The 18,492-nt window shown below is 36.3% G+C and overlaps 1 protein-coding gene across 7 annotated transcripts in view; it reads right to left on the reverse strand.

Annotated features, from left to right (window-relative positions):
- The window catches only part of IMMP2L (inner mitochondrial membrane peptidase subunit 2), an 881,848-nt gene that overhangs the window by 214,055 nt on the left and 649,301 nt on the right, over positions 1-18,492 (reverse strand). The gene's annotated exons all lie outside the window — the stretch shown is intronic.

Genomic DNA, 18,492 nt, shown 5'->3' on the forward strand with positions numbered 1-18,492 from the left:
TACAACATTTTCTCCTATTTTACAATTTGGGGCTTATTTTCAGCAAATTTGTTAATAGGCTAAAATGTATATGCCTTTGACTTAGGTTATTATGCTGGCAGAAATCCATTCCAAAGAAACAATCAGAATGTGAACAAATACTTATCAGGAGTATTCAACACAAGTTTTTTGTTTGTTTGTTTTGTTTTTTAAAAGAAAGGTAGACTGCCACATGCAGTGCCTCATTTGGATGTGTCTGGAATCTTAGAAGCTTGACAACCTTCTGTTCTACAAATGGACCTGGGGAGCTCGTTTGGAGGTTTCAGCAGGGGAGTGCAGCTACTCCCATACACTTGACAGAAGAACTCTATCTGGGAAGGTCATCCACTTTGACAGAGGGAGCAGCTTTAGGAGGGACACACAGGGAGCGGTGAGGGAGGAAGGGGACATCCACCTAGCCAGATGGGTGGAATCAACCTTGGTGAACAATGGAGTGAGAAATACCGCAGCAAAATCACCCTCACATTCTCAACACAAGCTTTATATATATATATAAAAGGATATATATATCCTATATATACATATATATATACATATCCTAAATATTCCACAACATGGGAATGGTTAAAGAAATTATGATACAACCAATTTAATAAAAGGAATGAGATTAGAATAAAATATTACCCAATTCTATAATAATAAATTCTTTTGGGGGAAGAGTCTGTCCTTTTTTTTTCTTCTTTTACTCCACAAACATTTTGGGAAATGCCTAACCTAAAGAAGCTTCTCAATAAATGTTGGTTGAATGAATGAATGAGTAAACGTCACCCCCAAGTCTATAGAGTTAAGCACAAAAACTGAGCTTTGTGAGCTATTCTTTAAGGTAGAGTCCCTTTCAGACCATTTCTGTTAGTTAGCAAGTTGTATATGTGCAGAAGAATACATATAAAAGGAAGACTACACATAAATTGGTGCTATAGAAATCAAACTATTCATTATCTAGAATGGTTTTTAATTTTCAAGATAACTTCAGTGTTGAATTACTTTGCTTGAGATCAGTAAATCATTCATGCAAGGAAGCATTGTTGTAGCCATTAGAAGCCCACAGTAAGTTAATGACTGTCGTTTATTTTTAATTACTACTAGGAAAAAGAGTTTCAGCTTTTTAAAAGAAAAGCAAAAACAAGTTGAAAACATCTCACCATCATATACTCTGTAATATAAGTGTTCTTCAATTAAAATCTGTCAATTAGTTCTTGACATCAATACTGCTTTTATCATGAGAATGCCTCTAAGAACTAATATCCCACATCAACTGTTAATGATGGGAGAGGAGAAGACCCTTTTACTTAATTGTTGGCAAGGCAGACTCTCCTAATAAGTCCAAACATTTGTTCACCTTATTAAGCTGGCTATTTAGAATAGTTAGAAAGAAAACAATCACCCATTTTGTCTTTTCAAGCAGAATTATGAAATAAAACCAGCATAAAATCATTTCTGCAATGAAATGGTAGATGTTAACAAGCAGAGTCTTCTGGAAACCAGAAGAATGATATAAAACTCAGATTGAATTTCAGTATCGTATGAACTGAGGAGTCAAGATACTTGTGATAGAAAGTGACAGTATCATAAAATTACCAGTGACAGTCACAATTTCTTTGCATTGACCATCTTATCTAAAACATGTAAATACACCCATCTTCCCATCATTTTCTAGCCTCTTACAATGCAGCTACTAACACTTGACATTCACTTGCTGGTTTCTTTGTTTATTGGCTATCTCCCCCCACCTAGAATGTAAACTTCCGCACGTTGCATTGTTCACTTTCTTTGTATTGCTAGAGACCAGAAGAAAGCATTGTACAAAACACTCAACAATTATTTGTTGAATAAATGATCAAATGAATAACTGAAGAATGAAGAATACTGCAACAAAAGCAGAATAACAGAATGGAAAGTTCAGAGTCTGGAACCAGACTAAACCAGTTTTAATCTCGCTACCATAACTCATAAGCAATCTTGTGCAAGTTACTAAATTTCTACCTCCATGTGCCTATCTTTAAAACAGGAGGAATAAGACATACTCTAATTGGGTTGAGAGGAAGGTCAGTAGTTAAATGAGACTATAATGGAGAGGTTACTGTAGAGCATAGTTTCTGCAATCAGCCTTTTGTGGCTTTTATATCTGGCTTAACTCTTTCAACTTCATGTGACCTTGGGCAAGTTGATACAACTTGTCAGTTTTCTCATTTGGAGAATGGACCAAATAACAGTACCTAACTCAAAAAGTTGTTCTATGAATAAAGTGGAATGTATTAAACACTTGATAAATGGACTCTCTTATATTTGAGACTTTTTTTAAGCACTCAGTATACTTCTGATATACAGCAGGAACCCAATAAGTGGTAGTTATTATTGCTATTGTCTTCCTTTGTCCACTATTTTCTTTCTTTTCAAAATTCAGAATGTGTTCAGCCTCCACTATCTATTAGCATCAGTCTCTTAAAATTACCTGAGCTACGCTTCAATAATTTCTTTTCCCCACAGTTTCACTGTGACTATAGACTATTTTTTATGGTACGATAAATCTTTTTTTTTCCTTTTTATTCGTATGCCCTTCTGGGATACTCTAAAATTTATATGTGAAAACACAATCTATCTGTTTGTGCATATTTAAATATGCAGAGAGTAGTAGGTGAAAAAACTCTCTATTTGTGTTTTTTCACCAACTAATCACTTGCATTTTTGAATGTCACAGGGCTAATAGGAGTGGTTTACCTCAATACCAGACAGGTGTGAAAGAACACTTTGAACTGTAGCACTCTGATAAAATTCACTCCATTTACATAGTGCATATTTCTCAGGTTACAATCTAACTTTTTAAAAAATAACCCAAAGTATCTTTAAAAAATATGATGTTAAAATATCGAGCTGGTTCCTTTTAGGACTGCCAAAGAAATATAATACTCCTAATAGAATTCCTCTGGAGAAGGAATTTTAAATAGCTTTGTGCTTCTGAATTCACATAAAAGAAAGACAAGATAATCTTTTAGGTGATTTAACAGTTAAGTGAGGTGTCAGCATACAAGGTTGTATGTATCTATGGGTTGCAAATAATTTTGGTTTGACAGTCAAAAATGAGTTCTGTATGGTATTTTAACTACCTGTCTACAAAGAGGCATTTTTAGTACTAGCTTTACCAAGACAAGTTACCTAGGTCTTATAAATGGAATGAAGAATGATTGCCTCCAATTTGATTTGACCTTGAAAACATTTTTTAAAAAAATCTCAGTCTTTTGAGTGTCATCAGTTGAATACAAAATTATCAACATAATCCTTAATACAAGTAGGAAACAAATTCATATTTAAAATATTTCCCAAATACACACATGCACGAAGACACATTCTTAACTTAGGTAATTAATAGTAATAATTCATGGTTTATTAAAATATTTTTATTTCTTTTTTTTAAATTTTTTTTAATGCTTCATTTATTCTTAGAGAGACAGAGCACTAGTAGGGGAGGGGCAGAGCAAGAGAGGGACACAGAATCAGAAGCAGGCTCCAAGCTCTGAGCTGTCAGCACAGAGCCCAATGCGGGGCTCGAACTCACAAGCCATGAGATCATGACCAGAGCCGAAGTCAGATGCTTTACCAACTGAGCCACCCAGGCGCCCCAAAGTATTTTTATTTCTATATTTTTCAAATGATTATACTGATTATCCTCATTGTCCAAAGCAGTGCTGCCCTGAGTGTGTATACTACTCTCTGGATCCTAGACACTTGGATTTTTATTGTCCTGAAGGGAGTAGGTATCACTGGCTCAGGAATCAGCCAGATCAGGAATTGGAACCAGATCCCTTCTATCATCATCATCACTGATAGACTGGACTAGGGGGAAAAAAAAAGGTCTTGATGGTAATCAGGAAAGGAAAACAAGAAGGACAATTGTCTATCTAGGGTTGGCATCTAGAAGAGACAATAATTCGGGGAGGGAAGATGGCGGCGTAGGAGGACTGCGCATCCTGCTGATCACTTGGATTCCACCTACACCTGCCTAAATAACCCAGAAAACCGCCAGAGGATTAGCAGAACGGAGTCTCCGGAGCCAAGTGCAGACGAGAGGCCCACGGAAGAGGGTAGGAAGGGCTGCGAGGCGGTGCGCGCTCCACGGACTGGCGGGAGTGAGCCCGGGCGGAGGGGCGGCTCGCCGGCCAAGCAGAGCCCCCGAGTCTGGCTGGCAAAAGCAGAGGGGCCTGACGGAGTGTGTTCCGACAGCAGGCGCGACTTAGCGTCTGGGAGGTCATAAGTTAACAGCTCTGCTCAGAAGGCGGGAAGGCTGGAGGACAAAGGGAGGGAGAGCTGCTGAGCCCCCAGACGGGAGAGCTCAGCTTGGCGGGGAACAAAGGCGCTCGCCAGCGCCATCTCCCCCGCCCATCCCCCAGCCAAAATCGCAAAGAGAACCATTTCCTGCCCGGGAACTTGCTCACTCCGCGCAAACGCCCAACTCTGTGCTTCTGCGGAGCCAAACCTCCGGCAGCAGATCTGACTCCCTCCCGCTGCCACAGGGCCCCTCCTGAAGTGGATCATCTAAGGAGAAGCGAGCTAAGCCTGCCCCTCCTGCCCCCATGCACCTTGCCTACCCACCCCAGCTAATACGCCAGATCCCCAGCACCACAAGCCTGGCAGTGTGCAAGTAGCCCAGACGGGCCACGCCAACCCACAGGGAATCCCGCCCCTAGGAGAGGGGAAGAGAAGGCACACACCAGTCTGACTGTGGCCCCAGCAGTGGGCTGGGGGCAGACATCAGGTCAGACTGCGGCCCCGCCCACCAACTCCAGTTATACACCACAGCACAGGGGAAGTGCCCTGCAGGTCCTCACCACGCAAGGGACTCTCCAAAATGACCAAACGGAAGAATTCCCCTCAGAAGAATCTCCAGGAAATAACAACAGCTAATGAACTGATCAAAAAGGATTTAAATAATATAACAGAAAGTGAATTTAGAATAATAGTCATAAAATTAATCGCTGGGCTTGAAAACAGTATAGAGGACAGCAGAGAATCTCTTGCCACAGAGATCAAGGGACTAAGGAACAGTCACGAGGAGCTGAAAAGCGCTTTAAATGAAATGCAAAACAAAATGGAAACGACGACAGCTCGGATTGAAGAGGCAGAGGAGAGAATAGGTGAACTAGAAGATAAAGTTATGGAAAAAGAGGAAGCTGAGAGAAAGAGAGATAAAAAAATCCAGGAGTATGAGGGGAAAATTAGAGAACTAAGTGATACACTAAAAAGAAATAATATACGCATAATTGGTATCCCAGAGGAGGAAGAGAGAGGGAAAGGTGCTGAAGGGGTACTTGAAGAAATTATAGCTGAGAACTTCCCTGAACTGGGGAAGGAAAAAGGCATTGAAATCCAAGAGGCACAGAGAACTCCCTTTAGACGTAACTTGAATCGATCTTCTGCACGACATATCAGAGTGAAACTGGCAAAATACAAGGATAAAGAGAAAATTCTGAAAGCAGCAAGGGATAAACGTGCCCTCACATATAAAGGGAGACCTATAAGACTCGTGACTGATCTCTCTTTTGAAACTTGGCAGGCCAGAGGCTTGGCACGATATCTTCAGTGTGCTAAACAGAAAAAATATGCAGCCGAGAATCCTTTATCCAGCAAGTCTGTCATTTAGAATAGAAGGAGAGATAAAGGTCTTCCCAAACAAACAAACCGGAAGGAATTTGTCACCACGAAACCAGCCCTACAAGAGATCCTAAGGGGGATCCTGTGAGACAAAGTACCAGAGACATCACTACAAGCATAAAACATACAGACATCACAATGACTCTAAACCCGTATCTTTCTATAATAACACTGAATGTAAATGGATTAAATGCGCCAACTAAAAGACATAGGGTATCAGAATGGTTAAAAAAACAAGACCCATCTATTTGCTGTCTACAAGAGACTCATTTTAGATCTGAGGACACCTTTAGATTGAGAGTGAGGGGATGGAGAACTATTTATCATGCTACTGGAAGCCAAAAGAAAGCTGGAGTAGCCATACTTATATCAGACAAACTAGACTTTAAATTAAAGGCTGTAACAAGAGATGAAGAAGGGCATTATATAATAATTACAGGGTCTATCCATCAGGAAGAGCTAACAATTATAAATGTCTATGCACCGAATACCGGAGCCCCCAGATATATAAAACAATTACTCATAAACATAAGCAACCTTATTGATAAGAATGCAGTCATTGCAGGGGACTTTAACACCCCACTTACAGAAATGGATAGATCATCTAGACACACAGTCAATAAAGAAACAAGGGCCCTGCATGATACATTGGATCAGATGGACTTGACAGATATATTTAGAACTCTGCATCCCAAAGCAACAGAATATACTTTCTTCTCGAGTGCACATGGAACATTCTCCAAGATAGATCATATACTGGGTCACAAAACAGCCCTTCATAAGTTTACAAGAATTGAAATTATACCATGCATACTTTCAGACCACAATGCTATGAAGCTTGAAATCAACCACAGGAAAAAGTCTGGAAAACCTCCAAAAGCATGGAGGTTAAAGAACACCCTACTAACGAATGAGTGGGTCAACCAGGCAATTAGAGAAGAAATTAAAAAATATATGGAAACAAACGAAAGGAAATTACAACAATCCAAACGCTTTGGGACGCAGCGAAGGCAGTCCTGAGAGGAAAATACATTGCAATCCAGGCCTATCTCAAGAAACAAGAAAAATCCGAAATACAAAGTCTAACAGCACACCTAAAGGAAATAGAAGCAGAACAGCAAAGACAGCCTAAACCCAGCAGAAGAAGAGAAATCATAAAGATCAGAGCAGAAATAAACAATATAGAATCTAAAAAAACTGTAGAGCAGATCAACGAAACCAAGAGTTGGTTTTTTGAAAAAATAAACAAAATTGACAAACCTCTAGCCAGGCTTCTCAAAAAGAAAAGGGAGATGACCCAAATAGATAAAATCATGAATGAAAATGGAATTATTACAACCAATCCCTCAGAGATACAAACAATTATCAGGGAATACTATGAAAAATTATATGCCAACAAATTGGACAACCTGGAAGAAATGGACAAATTCCTAAACACCCACACGCTTCCAAAACTCAATCAGGAGGAAATAGAAAGCTTGAACACACCCATAACCAGCGAAGAAATTGAATCGGTTATCAAAAATCTCCCAACAAATAAGAGTCCAGGACCAGATGGCTTCCCAGGGGAGTTCTACCAGATGTTTAAAGCAGAGATAATACCTATCCTTCTCAAGCTATTCCAAGAAATAGAAATGGAAGGAAAACTTCCAGACTCATTCTATGAAGCCAGTATTACTTTGATTCCTAAACCAGACAGAGACCCAGTAAAAAAAGAGAACTACAGGCCAATATCCCTGATGAATATGGATGCAAAAATTCTCAATAAGATACTAGCAAATCGAATTCAACAGCATATAAAAAGAATTATTCACCATGATCAAGTGGGATTCATTCCTGGGATGCAGGGCTGGTTCAACATTCACAAATCGATCAACGTGATACATCACATTAACAAGAAAAAAGAGAAGAACCATATGATCCTGTCAATCGATGCAGAAAAGGCCTTTGACAAAATCCAGCACTCTTTCTTAATAAAAACCCTTGAGAAAGTCGGGATAGAAGGAACATACTTAAAGATCATAAAAGCCATTTATGAAAAGCCCACAGCTAACATCATCCTCAATGGGGAAAAACTGAGAGCTTTTTCCCTGAGATCAGGAACACGACAGGGATGCCCACTCTCACCGCTGTTGTTTAACATAGTGCTGGAAGTTCTAGCATCAGCAATCAAACAACAAAAGGAAATCAAAGGCATCAAAATTGGCAAAGATGAAGTCAAGCTTTCGCTTTTTGCAGATGACATGATATTATACATGGAAAATCCGATAGACTCCACCAAAAGTCTGCTAGAACTGATACATGAATTCAGCAAAGTTGCAGGATACAAAATCAATGTACAGAAATCAGTCGCATTCTTATACACTAACAATGAAGCAACAGAAAGACAAATAAAGAAACTGATCCCATTCACAATTGCACCAAGAAGCATAAAATACCTAGGAATAAATCTAACCAAAGATGTAAAAGATCTGTATGCTGAAAACTATAGAAAGCTTATGCAGGTAATTGAAGAAGATATAAAGAAATGGAAAAACATTCTCTGCTCATGGATTGGAAGAATAAATATTGTCAAAATGTCAATACTACCCAAAGCTATCTACACATTCAATGCAATCCCAATCAAAATTGCACCAGCATTCTTCTCGAAACTAGAACAAGCAATCCTAAAATTCATATGGAACCACAAAAGGCCCCGAATAGCCAAAGTAATTTTGAAGAAGAAGACCAAAGCAGGAGGCATCACAATCCCAGACTTTAGCCTCTACTACAAAGCTGTCATCATCAAGACAGCATGGTATTGGCATAAAAACAGACACACAGACCAATGGAATAGAATAGAAACCCCAGAACTAGACCCACAAACGTATGGCCAACTCATCTTTGACAAAGCAGGAAAGAACATCCAATGGAAAAAAGACAGTCTCTTTAACAAATGGTGCTGGGAGAATTGGACAGCAACATGCAGAAGGTTGAAACTAGACCACTTTCTCACACCATTCACAAAAATAAACTCAAAATGGATAAAGGACCTGAATGTGAGACAGGCAACCATCAAAACCTTAGAGGAGAAAGTAGGAAAAGACCTCTCTGACCTCAGCCGTAGCAATCTCTTACTTGACACATCCCCAAAGGCAAGGGAATTAAAAGCAAAAGTGAATTACTGGGACCTTATGAAGATAAAAAGCTTCTGCACAGCAAAGGAAACAACCAACAAAACTAAAAGGCAACCAACGGAATGGGAAAAGATATTTGCAAATGACATATCGGACAAAGGGCTAGTATCCAAAATCTATAAAGAGCTCATCAAACTCCACACCCGAAAAACAAATAACCCAGTGAAGAAATGGGCAGAAAACATGAATAGACACTTCTCTAAAGAAGACATCCGGATGGCCAACAGGCACATGAAAAGATGCTCAACGTCGCTCCTTATCAGGGAAATACAAATCAAAACCACACTCAGATATCACCTCATGCCAGTCAGAGTGGCCAAAATGAACAAACCAGGAGACTATAGATGCTGGAGAGGATGTGGAGAAACAGGAACCCTCTTGCACTGTTGGTGGGAATGCAAATTGGTGCAGCCGCTCTGGAAAGCGGTGTGGAGGTTCCTCAGAAAATTAAAAATAGACCTACCCTATGACCCAGCAATAGCACTGCTAGGAATTTATCCAAGGGATACAGGAGTACTGATGCATAGGGGCACCTGTACCCCAATGTTTATAGCGGCACTCTCAACAATAGCCAAATTATGGAAAGAGCCTAAATGTCCATCAACTGATGAATGGATAAAGAAATTGTGGTTTATATACACAATGGAATACTACGTGGCAATGAGAAAAAATGAAATATGGCCTTTTGTAGCAACGTGGATGGAACTGGAGAGTGTGATGCTAAGTGAAATAAGCCATACAGAGAAAGACAGATACCATATGGTTTCACTCTTATGTGGATCCTGAGAAACGTAACAGAAACCCATGGGGGAGGGGAAGGAAAAAAAAAAAAACAGGTTAGAGTGGGAGAGAGCCAAAGCATAAGAGACTGTTAAAAACTGAGAACAAACTGAGGGTTGATGGGGGTGGGAGGGAGGGCAGGGTGGGTGACGGGTATTGAGGAGGGCACCTTTTGGGATGAGCACTGGGTGTTGTATGGAAACCAATTCGACAGTAAATTTCATATATTACAAACAAAAAAAATAAAAAATAAATAAATAAATAAAATAAAAAAAAAGAAGAGACAATAATTCTCCCTTGAGAATCCTTGTCCTGCTCTCAGATAAGATAGGAGTTCAAATTCATACTGCTTGTATGGTCTAACAAAGTTAAGAATTAACTTTGAATTATTAGGAATCTGGCAGAAGAAAATTTAAGATTATTCAAGAATAATCCTTCATTTCAGAGTTTGCTATAGATAAGTCCCAGCCAGTAAGAGCTCATAATTCAAAACAACACAACTCACCAGGAAATAGCCAGTATTAATGAGTCAAGACAAACAATAAACAGCAGAATTAGACCACCAGGGACTTAAAATACTGGATTTATCAAACATAAAATATAATTTATACATATTTAAATATTTTTAAAAATTAAAAAGGGAATTTTAAAAAATGAGCAAGAAACACTACCCTATTTTGAAGGACCTTTGAAAAAGAATCAAATAGCACTTCTATTTATTTAAATATTTTTTTGACATTTATTTATTTTTGAGAGAGAGACAAAGTGTGAGTGGGGGAGCGGCAGAGAGAGAGGGAGAGACACAGGCTCCAGTTTCTGAGCTGTCTGCATAGAGCCCAACGTGGGGCTCGAACTCACGAACCATGAGATCATGACATGAGCTGAAGTCAGTTGATTAACTGACTGAGCCACCCAGGCTCCGCTAACACTTCTAAATTTTAAAATGGCAGTGGCCCTTGAACAATGTGGAGGTTGGGCACTGACCCCCAGTGCAGTAGAAAATCCTCATAAAACTTTTGACTCTCCCAAAACTTAACTATTAATAGCCTACTGTTGTTCAGAAACATTACTGGTAACATAAGCAGTCAACTCACAAAATACATGTATTTTGTATGTTATATGTATTCTATACTGAATTTCTACAAGAGTAAGTAGAGAAAAGAAAATGTTATTAAGAAAATCATAATGAAGAGAAAATACATTTATAGTAGTATTATATGTTTATCAAAACAAATCTACATATAAGAGGACCCACCCAGGTCAAATCCATGTTGTTCAAAGGTCAACTGTAGATGATTAAATATGTGGACAGAAAAACAGATTACTGAAAGCTAAAGAAAGAAGTAATGAACTGGAATATATATCTAAAAAAGTTACTTAGAATTTAGAAATGAGAGGTAAAGAAATATAAGAAAATGTAAGAGATGTTAAGAGACATGGAGGACATTACTAGAAAATGTAACATAAGTGTAATCAAAGTTCCAAAGGAAGAAAATAAAAGAAAACAAGGAAAAACAATATTTGAAGAGACAGTGGTAGAGAACTTTTCATAATTGATGAAAGCATAAATTCACAGATTCTGCAAAGTGAACCAACAGCAGGACAAGTACAAAGAAACCACACCTCGCTATAACATAATGAGTTGGTAGAACCCTAAAGACCCTCTTCCCCCAACGACAAATTTCTGAGAAGCTTCCAGGGGAAAAAAAGATTATCTTCAAAGGACTAACCATTAAACAGCAGAGTTCCCATATTAGGGTATAATTTACATGAAATATAACACAAACATTTCAAGTATGCAATTCAATGAGTTTTAGCAATCTATATAGTCCTATAATCACTAGATCAAGATCTAAAACACTTGAATTATCCAATAAAGTTTCCTCAGGCCTCTCGGCAGGCAAATCTGCCTGACTCCCATTCTTGGCTCCAGGTACTTGGACTGAGGACTGAGATGCTTTCTATTACTATACAGTTTTGCCTTCTTAGACTTTTCTACATATGAAATTATTCAACATGTATTCTTTTATTTCTGGTTTGCTTAAATTAATCTAATGTATTTAGATTAATTCATGATTTAAATAAACTGTTGGTTTATCAAGCAATAGTTTATGGACACTTGGGTTGTTTCCCATTTGGGACTCTTATCAATGAAGCAACTATGAACATTTCAGTATATATATTTGTGTGGATGTATGTTTTCATTTCGCTTGGGTATATATCTGTTAGTGAAATGGTTGTGTCATATGGTAACTGAAGTCTTGGGTAAGTTCAGGTATTCCACACCTCACCAACACTGGATAATTATCACTCTTTCAACTTTAGCCATTTTAGGGCCATACAATAGTTTTAATATGCTTTTCCCTAATTACTAATGTTTCTGAGTATGTATTTGTCATTTACTTTCTTTGGTGAATGATTTACGGTTTTAAAAATGAAATTCAGTGGTTTGTCTTTTTATTATTGAGTTGTATAACTTTTTTATATAGTCTGGATATAACTCTTATCACATATATGTTTTTGCAAATAATTTCTCCTGACCTGTGGCATGTTTCCTTTTTTAAAAATTTTCTTAACAGTTTTCTTCAAAGAACAGACATTTTTAATTTTAATGAGTCTGTTTAGCAATTTTTTTCTTTTATAATACATGCTTTTTATGCCATAAGAAATCTTTGCCTAATCAAAGCCACAAATCTTTTCTTCTATTTTTCTTCCACTTTTCTAGTTTTAGGACTTTTTTTCTTTTTTAATATAATACAAAAGGAAGCTCAAGTTCTCTTTCTTTCTTTCTTTCTTTCTTTCTTTCTTTCTTTCTTTCTTTCTTTCTTTCTTTCTTTAGGATATCCAAATTTTCTTGCACCATTTTTTTAAAAAAAGACTATTCTTTTCTTACTTGAATCACCTTGTGCTTTGGATAAGTTATGTACACTCAGAATTCTTATGCTGGAGCCCTATCTCCCAGATGGAGCTGGGACCTTTGGGTGATAATCAGGTTTAGATGAGGGCAAAAGGGTAGGGCCCTCATGAAAGATTAGTGCCCTTATAAGAAGAGAGCAGAGAGAGATTGTCTGATCTCTCTCTCTCCTTCCTCCACTCCCCATTCCTACTCTCTCACTCTGTCTACCATGTCACAACTTATAAATAACATGCAGAAAAGGAAGAAATTGATTTAAAATAAAATTTTCTAAGGATTTAAAATTTTTCTAGTGAAGAATTTATTATCTTTGGACTTTGTTCAGCATGCATTTAAATCATTTTAGGAATTGTAATGGAAATATAGTCTATAACTCCCTAATAAGTAGACAGAAAATGAATTAAAACACCTCCATTAATGCAAAAGAATTCAATAAATTAAAAAGCAAGTAGAAAAAGCAGGATCAATAGAAAGCACAAATAAGACAGTATTTAAGTACACCAGTAATCATAATTAAAGTAGATGAATTAATAAAGCTAATTAGAAAAAAAATGATTGTCCAACTGTGTAAAAATTCTAGCTACATGGTGCTCATAAGAGAGACACATAAAACAAAAGGATAAAGATAATTTGATAAATAATAAAATGATAAATCAGATAAATAATAGCTATATTAGTACCCAAATGAGATCAGGTCTCTGAAATGAGAATGAAGTGTCTACAGGACCTGATCATGAAACCACTGATGTTTATTTTATCCTATGGAAGTATTTGAAGCAGGGTAGTAAGCCTAAAACTCTTTAATAAATAAAGTTAAATTTTGTTTATTAAAATCTATGGTCAGGGTCAATATTCTAAAAAGTCCAAAGATCTCTGCTATAACAACATGATAAACTTTTCTACTGTTCAATATAACCATTCTCTTTTCTAACTTTAAATGCTACCAATTGTTACATTTGCTTTGTATAAAATTGCTGAGGTATGGAGACTCAATACTCTTTTCCTTGGAGTTTGTATTGAATTAGAATTGTATGTAATTTAAGAAAAAAGAGAAATGTATGTAATTAATAGAGGGTGAATTTAAGCAAATTAGGTGATAATATTTCTAGGAAGTTGAATCATCTAGAGCTACCTGTAAGTGAGGACATTTCTTAAGATCACAGTTGGAAAGACACCAGCAGTGATCTAATAAAACTCTTTTTTGGATACATAAAATAGAGACAAAAATCATTTAGGTGAAGTCACCTAGTTAGTTAATGGCAGGGCAAAGACTGTATAACCAGATTCTATAATTTCCTTTCCATTGCACCATGGATCATAACTACTTGAGATTCAAAGAATAGGTCTTAACATCTTTTCACTGGAGAAAAATGAAATGTCATTCTCTAAATAGATTGTAGATTGTTGCTAGGTGATCAGAGCAAATCTATTTAGTTCATTTAAACCAGAACTTAGGTTGATACATTCTCACAATAAAGTTGCAGAATTAATTTTATAAATTTAATATGAATGCTCTTAGTATACCTAAGAATTTTTTTAATGAAATTCCTGATGTACTTTTAAGAAAAATAAATTTGGATTATAAGAGCGTAGATGTGACAATTTCCTTAATATATAGAATGCTTTCTCCTGTTAAACATAATTATTTACAATATCTATGGCTGCCCATAAAAATCAGTGTAATTGTTAGTGAAAATTTGAGAAAGATATCAACATTTATCAAGCACTAGATTCCACCCCTGCTAGATCAGGCCATGTATATAATACATATTTAGGCTGTGCGGATCAATCTGGCAATGAGGTGGCAGTTTATCCTGTGTTACCTTGTGAGTAATGGTTAGTTTTTGAGGATAAGTTTATGAACCCTATGAGAAACATGACTCTGCTTTTTCATTCCTGTTATAAACACATGTCGAATGACTACTATGTGAAACAGTATAAATAGGGTGGGTGAGGGCACAGAAAAGAATAAGAGCTTGTCTCTACTACCAAGTTTATAACTTATACTGTGATTCATAAGCAGATAAAGTCTGTGAAATACATATGACAATCTACCATAGAGTAAATTTAACACGTTGGAAGCATCTGCAAGAATATAACTGATGAAAGAGGAATTAATAAATGAACAAATGTCAAATGTTGCTAACTGCATAGGCATTCAAAGGATGGTATTATTTTAGTCTGGAATAGCCAGGAAAGGCATATTTGAATCAAGATATAAAGAAGGAATAGGTAAAAGGTAACAGGTAAAGACGGCAGTATGGAACTCAAATCCCATTCTTTTATAGAGCATTATTTTCTCAATATATAGCATCATAAATGCTATGATAAAGATTTTATAATGAAGACTTTTTTGTATTATAATAATAGTATACAAAAAATAAACATATTTAAGTCATTTCATTCTAAAGATATCATTAATTTTTCTCTTATTTTCCTTAATTCTTCTTATTTTTCTCATATTCTAAATGCTATTATAATATATCCAATATTAATTTATACTAGATCATATTAAGTGAAGAGTATTTAAGTAGGTAAATATATTATTGAGTTATGTCATAGTTATAAATGTATAAGCTATCTGAATATACAAAAGATAACTCCAAGTAGTAAAGAAGGTATCTAACTTGTATATATTTAAAGTTGGTTTTCCTAACATGATAAAAACATGAAATGTCAAAGGTTTAAACACCATAGTCAATTTACCTATTGTTAAACTGGATTTTTTTTAATGCTTATTTATTTATTTTGAGAGAGAGAGAGTGCACACGAGCAGGGGAGGGGCAGAGACAGAGGAAAAGAGAAAATCCCAAGCAGGCTCCACACTATCAGTGCAGAGTCTCATGGGGCTTGATCTCACATGAGATCACGACCTGAGCCAAATCAAGAGTCAAAGGCTTAACCCACTTAAGCACGATTTACATAAAACGGTGGGCTTATAATGCATAATTTTGTTTTCCAAAACAAATCAGTGTTTATTATAAATGGTATTATTGCACTTATTCACAAAGTCCTCTCTCAAAGTAATTTCCTGGGTATCTGTATTATTCGTCATTTACTTCAGTAGGTTTTTCCCACATGCTGGTTGTACAGGGGGGAAGAAACACATTTCAGTGCTTTTTAATGTAAGGTCCAATTATGCTTAAATATTGGAGGAAATATGAACAATTTTCCTTCCATTCACTCTAAATATTCTTTTTAACATTAAAAAGAATATATACTATTTTCTTTATTTCCTACAAACAAAATTAATGAGCCTTTGGATTAATTACTAGTAATCAATTTTTTAATTACTAGCAATTAATTTTTAAATCTCTAGTAATTTATTACTAGTAATTAATTTTTAAATCACTATTTTTTAAGTTTTAATTACCCACCAATAACATTTCCAAATATAACTACATCACAAGAAACAATTGGAATTTGGTTAAATTTGAATTGAGATCTTTCTTTTTACATGACCAATATTGCAAAATAGTAGAGCTACCTAATTAATGTCAGCAGGGATTCATTTAATCATCAATCATTTCTCCCAACTGAATATTCCTTAATACATCTTTATTTAACAGTTTCATTCAAACAAATAGTATTACAGACAGAGAATCTAATGATTTCTTTAAAGTCACCATACTAGATTACACATTTGACAGCTACAGATTACTCTTCATAAAATATAAATATGAATAAAATAGCTTTTAGAAAGTACCAAAAAGGAGGACTTGGTAATTCAAGCCCTACTTGTTTCAGCCTACATGAATCTGTATTATAAACCCATAATATCTAGAATACCAGAGTACCATGTATACATGTGAGTGAATTGCTTGAAAGTCAGACATGTTTTTCTTTCTCCATACATTGGACTATGACGTGGTGGCACAGTCCTGACCAACGAATACTAGGGGCTACAAAGCATGAGAAGCTATGGGTCAGAATGCCTGCATGCCAAGTTGTTTTGTTGTGAATATAAAGTTTATCTAAAGCTTCTTGGGTATTTTGTTTCATACTTACTTTTGAATATTTGCTATCAACGACCTAAGCCTCAAAGAGCAAAGAGCAATCCTCTCAACTTCCAAGAAATATGTTCTTGACTGTAAGCCTGTTTTTTTCCATTATGGAAAACAGTATTCAGAGAATGTGCGATTCAGATCAGAAGAACAGGAAATCACTTTTAATGAGGTTTATTAAACTTCTAACGTAACCCAGAATAATATTAAACAGCATAAAATAGCTCTCTATATCCACTCAGTTTGGATGGTGAATGTCTGGCTTTTAAGAAAATGGATTCAGGTGGATAAAGTGAATCTTGAAAAGATACGATTTCTCTTTTGTTGCATCATATAAATTGAAGAGTCAGTCCTCCATAGTCACATCTTCTTGATATTCTGCTGTGCAGATAAATTGCTGCCCTTTTAAAGTAAATTTTTAAATAATATAAATCACTGTATGAAACTTAAAACCAGAGGGAAAATTCATAGCTAAAAAGAAAAAAAAAATAGGGTTCACTTTTCTTTATACTTGAAGTCCGACAACTACTTCCTTCTTCCTTAACTACCACACTGGTCCAAGCCACTAGCCTCTCCTTCCGGGACTCCTGCAGTCACCTTCTCACTGGTTTTTATGTCTCTATTTTCTACTATTTTTAATCATTCTCCACACAAGTCCAATCCGGTCATACTCCTGCCCTGTTGAAAAGTTTCCAATGGCTTCCCATCACACAGAATAAAATCCCAATTGTTCATTGTGACCTCCAAGCCATTACATCCAAGAATTCCCAGTCTTGGCACTCTAGATGGGTTAAGTCAGAAAATTCTTAGTCATGAGGAGCTGTCCTCTGTAATTTAGGATGTTTAGTAGCATCCTGGGCTCCCACTCGCTAGATGTCAATAGCATCCCCTTCACAGTTTTGACAGCCAAAAATGTCACCAAGCATTGCTAAATATCTCCAGGGTGGGGCTGGGAGGACAAAACCTCCCTGCCTCCAGGAATCACTGTTTTACAGGATCTGTTTGCTCACTACACCTTCAGTCTCAACCCCTCTTGCTCATTCTACCTCATCCACACTAGCCTCTTCAATGTTCCTCCAACACACCAAGAGTCCTCTGGACTTTGGACCTTTTCTGCACTTGCTATTCTCTGCACAGAATGGAATGATCTTTGCATTCTGTGTCCCCGTTTAAATATTCTGTCCAAAATAGCTCCTCTTGTCACCCTTTACTCTTTAGCATACTTTTCTTCATAGCACTATCTGTTCCTGGCTTTATAATTGGTGTTATGGCTTACTTGGTTTTTGTCTATCTTCTGGACTTGACTGTAAATTCCATGAAGGCAGAGACTTTAAATGTCTTGTTCAACCCTGGCTTCCTAATTCCTGAAACAGTACCTGTCTGTATTCTCAATAGGTGCTCAATAAATATATATTGACTAAATAGGTGAGTGTGAATTCTGATAATAGTCCCCTTTATAACACTATAAAAAAATCAAGGTTACTCTTTTTCACATTTTTAACAATAGCATCATATAGTATCTTAAATCGAAAAGGATTTGATACCTTCAGACAACACAGTTATTTTACAGATAAGCAATTGGAGACCTGGAGAGGTTAGTTTGTCAACAGTGATTGACTTAGTTTGTGTTCATTGACCTTTAAAAATCAAAATGGTAAATACCAAATTTCAAGGCTTCTCTTTATAGTCTTCCTTATGGGCACTTTACCCATATCGATGGAAACTTCATTTACAAATTAAATGTCTACAGAATTTGAATCAAACATAAGTATAGGTATTGAGTATAAGATACTTTAAGAAGGCTATCAGTTGCCATCTTGATAAATGAGGATCAGTTTGTCTTAGATTTTTAGATAGGAAATTCCCTCAGGATCATACCAGATAGTAAAAAGAGTAAATAGTTTACAGAAATGGCTTAAAGAATAGTTTATAG

The sequence above is a fragment of the Panthera tigris genome, chromosome A2 (genome assembly GCF_018350195.1).
Source record: "Panthera tigris isolate Pti1 chromosome A2, P.tigris_Pti1_mat1.1, whole genome shotgun sequence".
Classification (NCBI taxonomy): domain Eukaryota; kingdom Metazoa; phylum Chordata; class Mammalia; order Carnivora; family Felidae; genus Panthera; species Panthera tigris.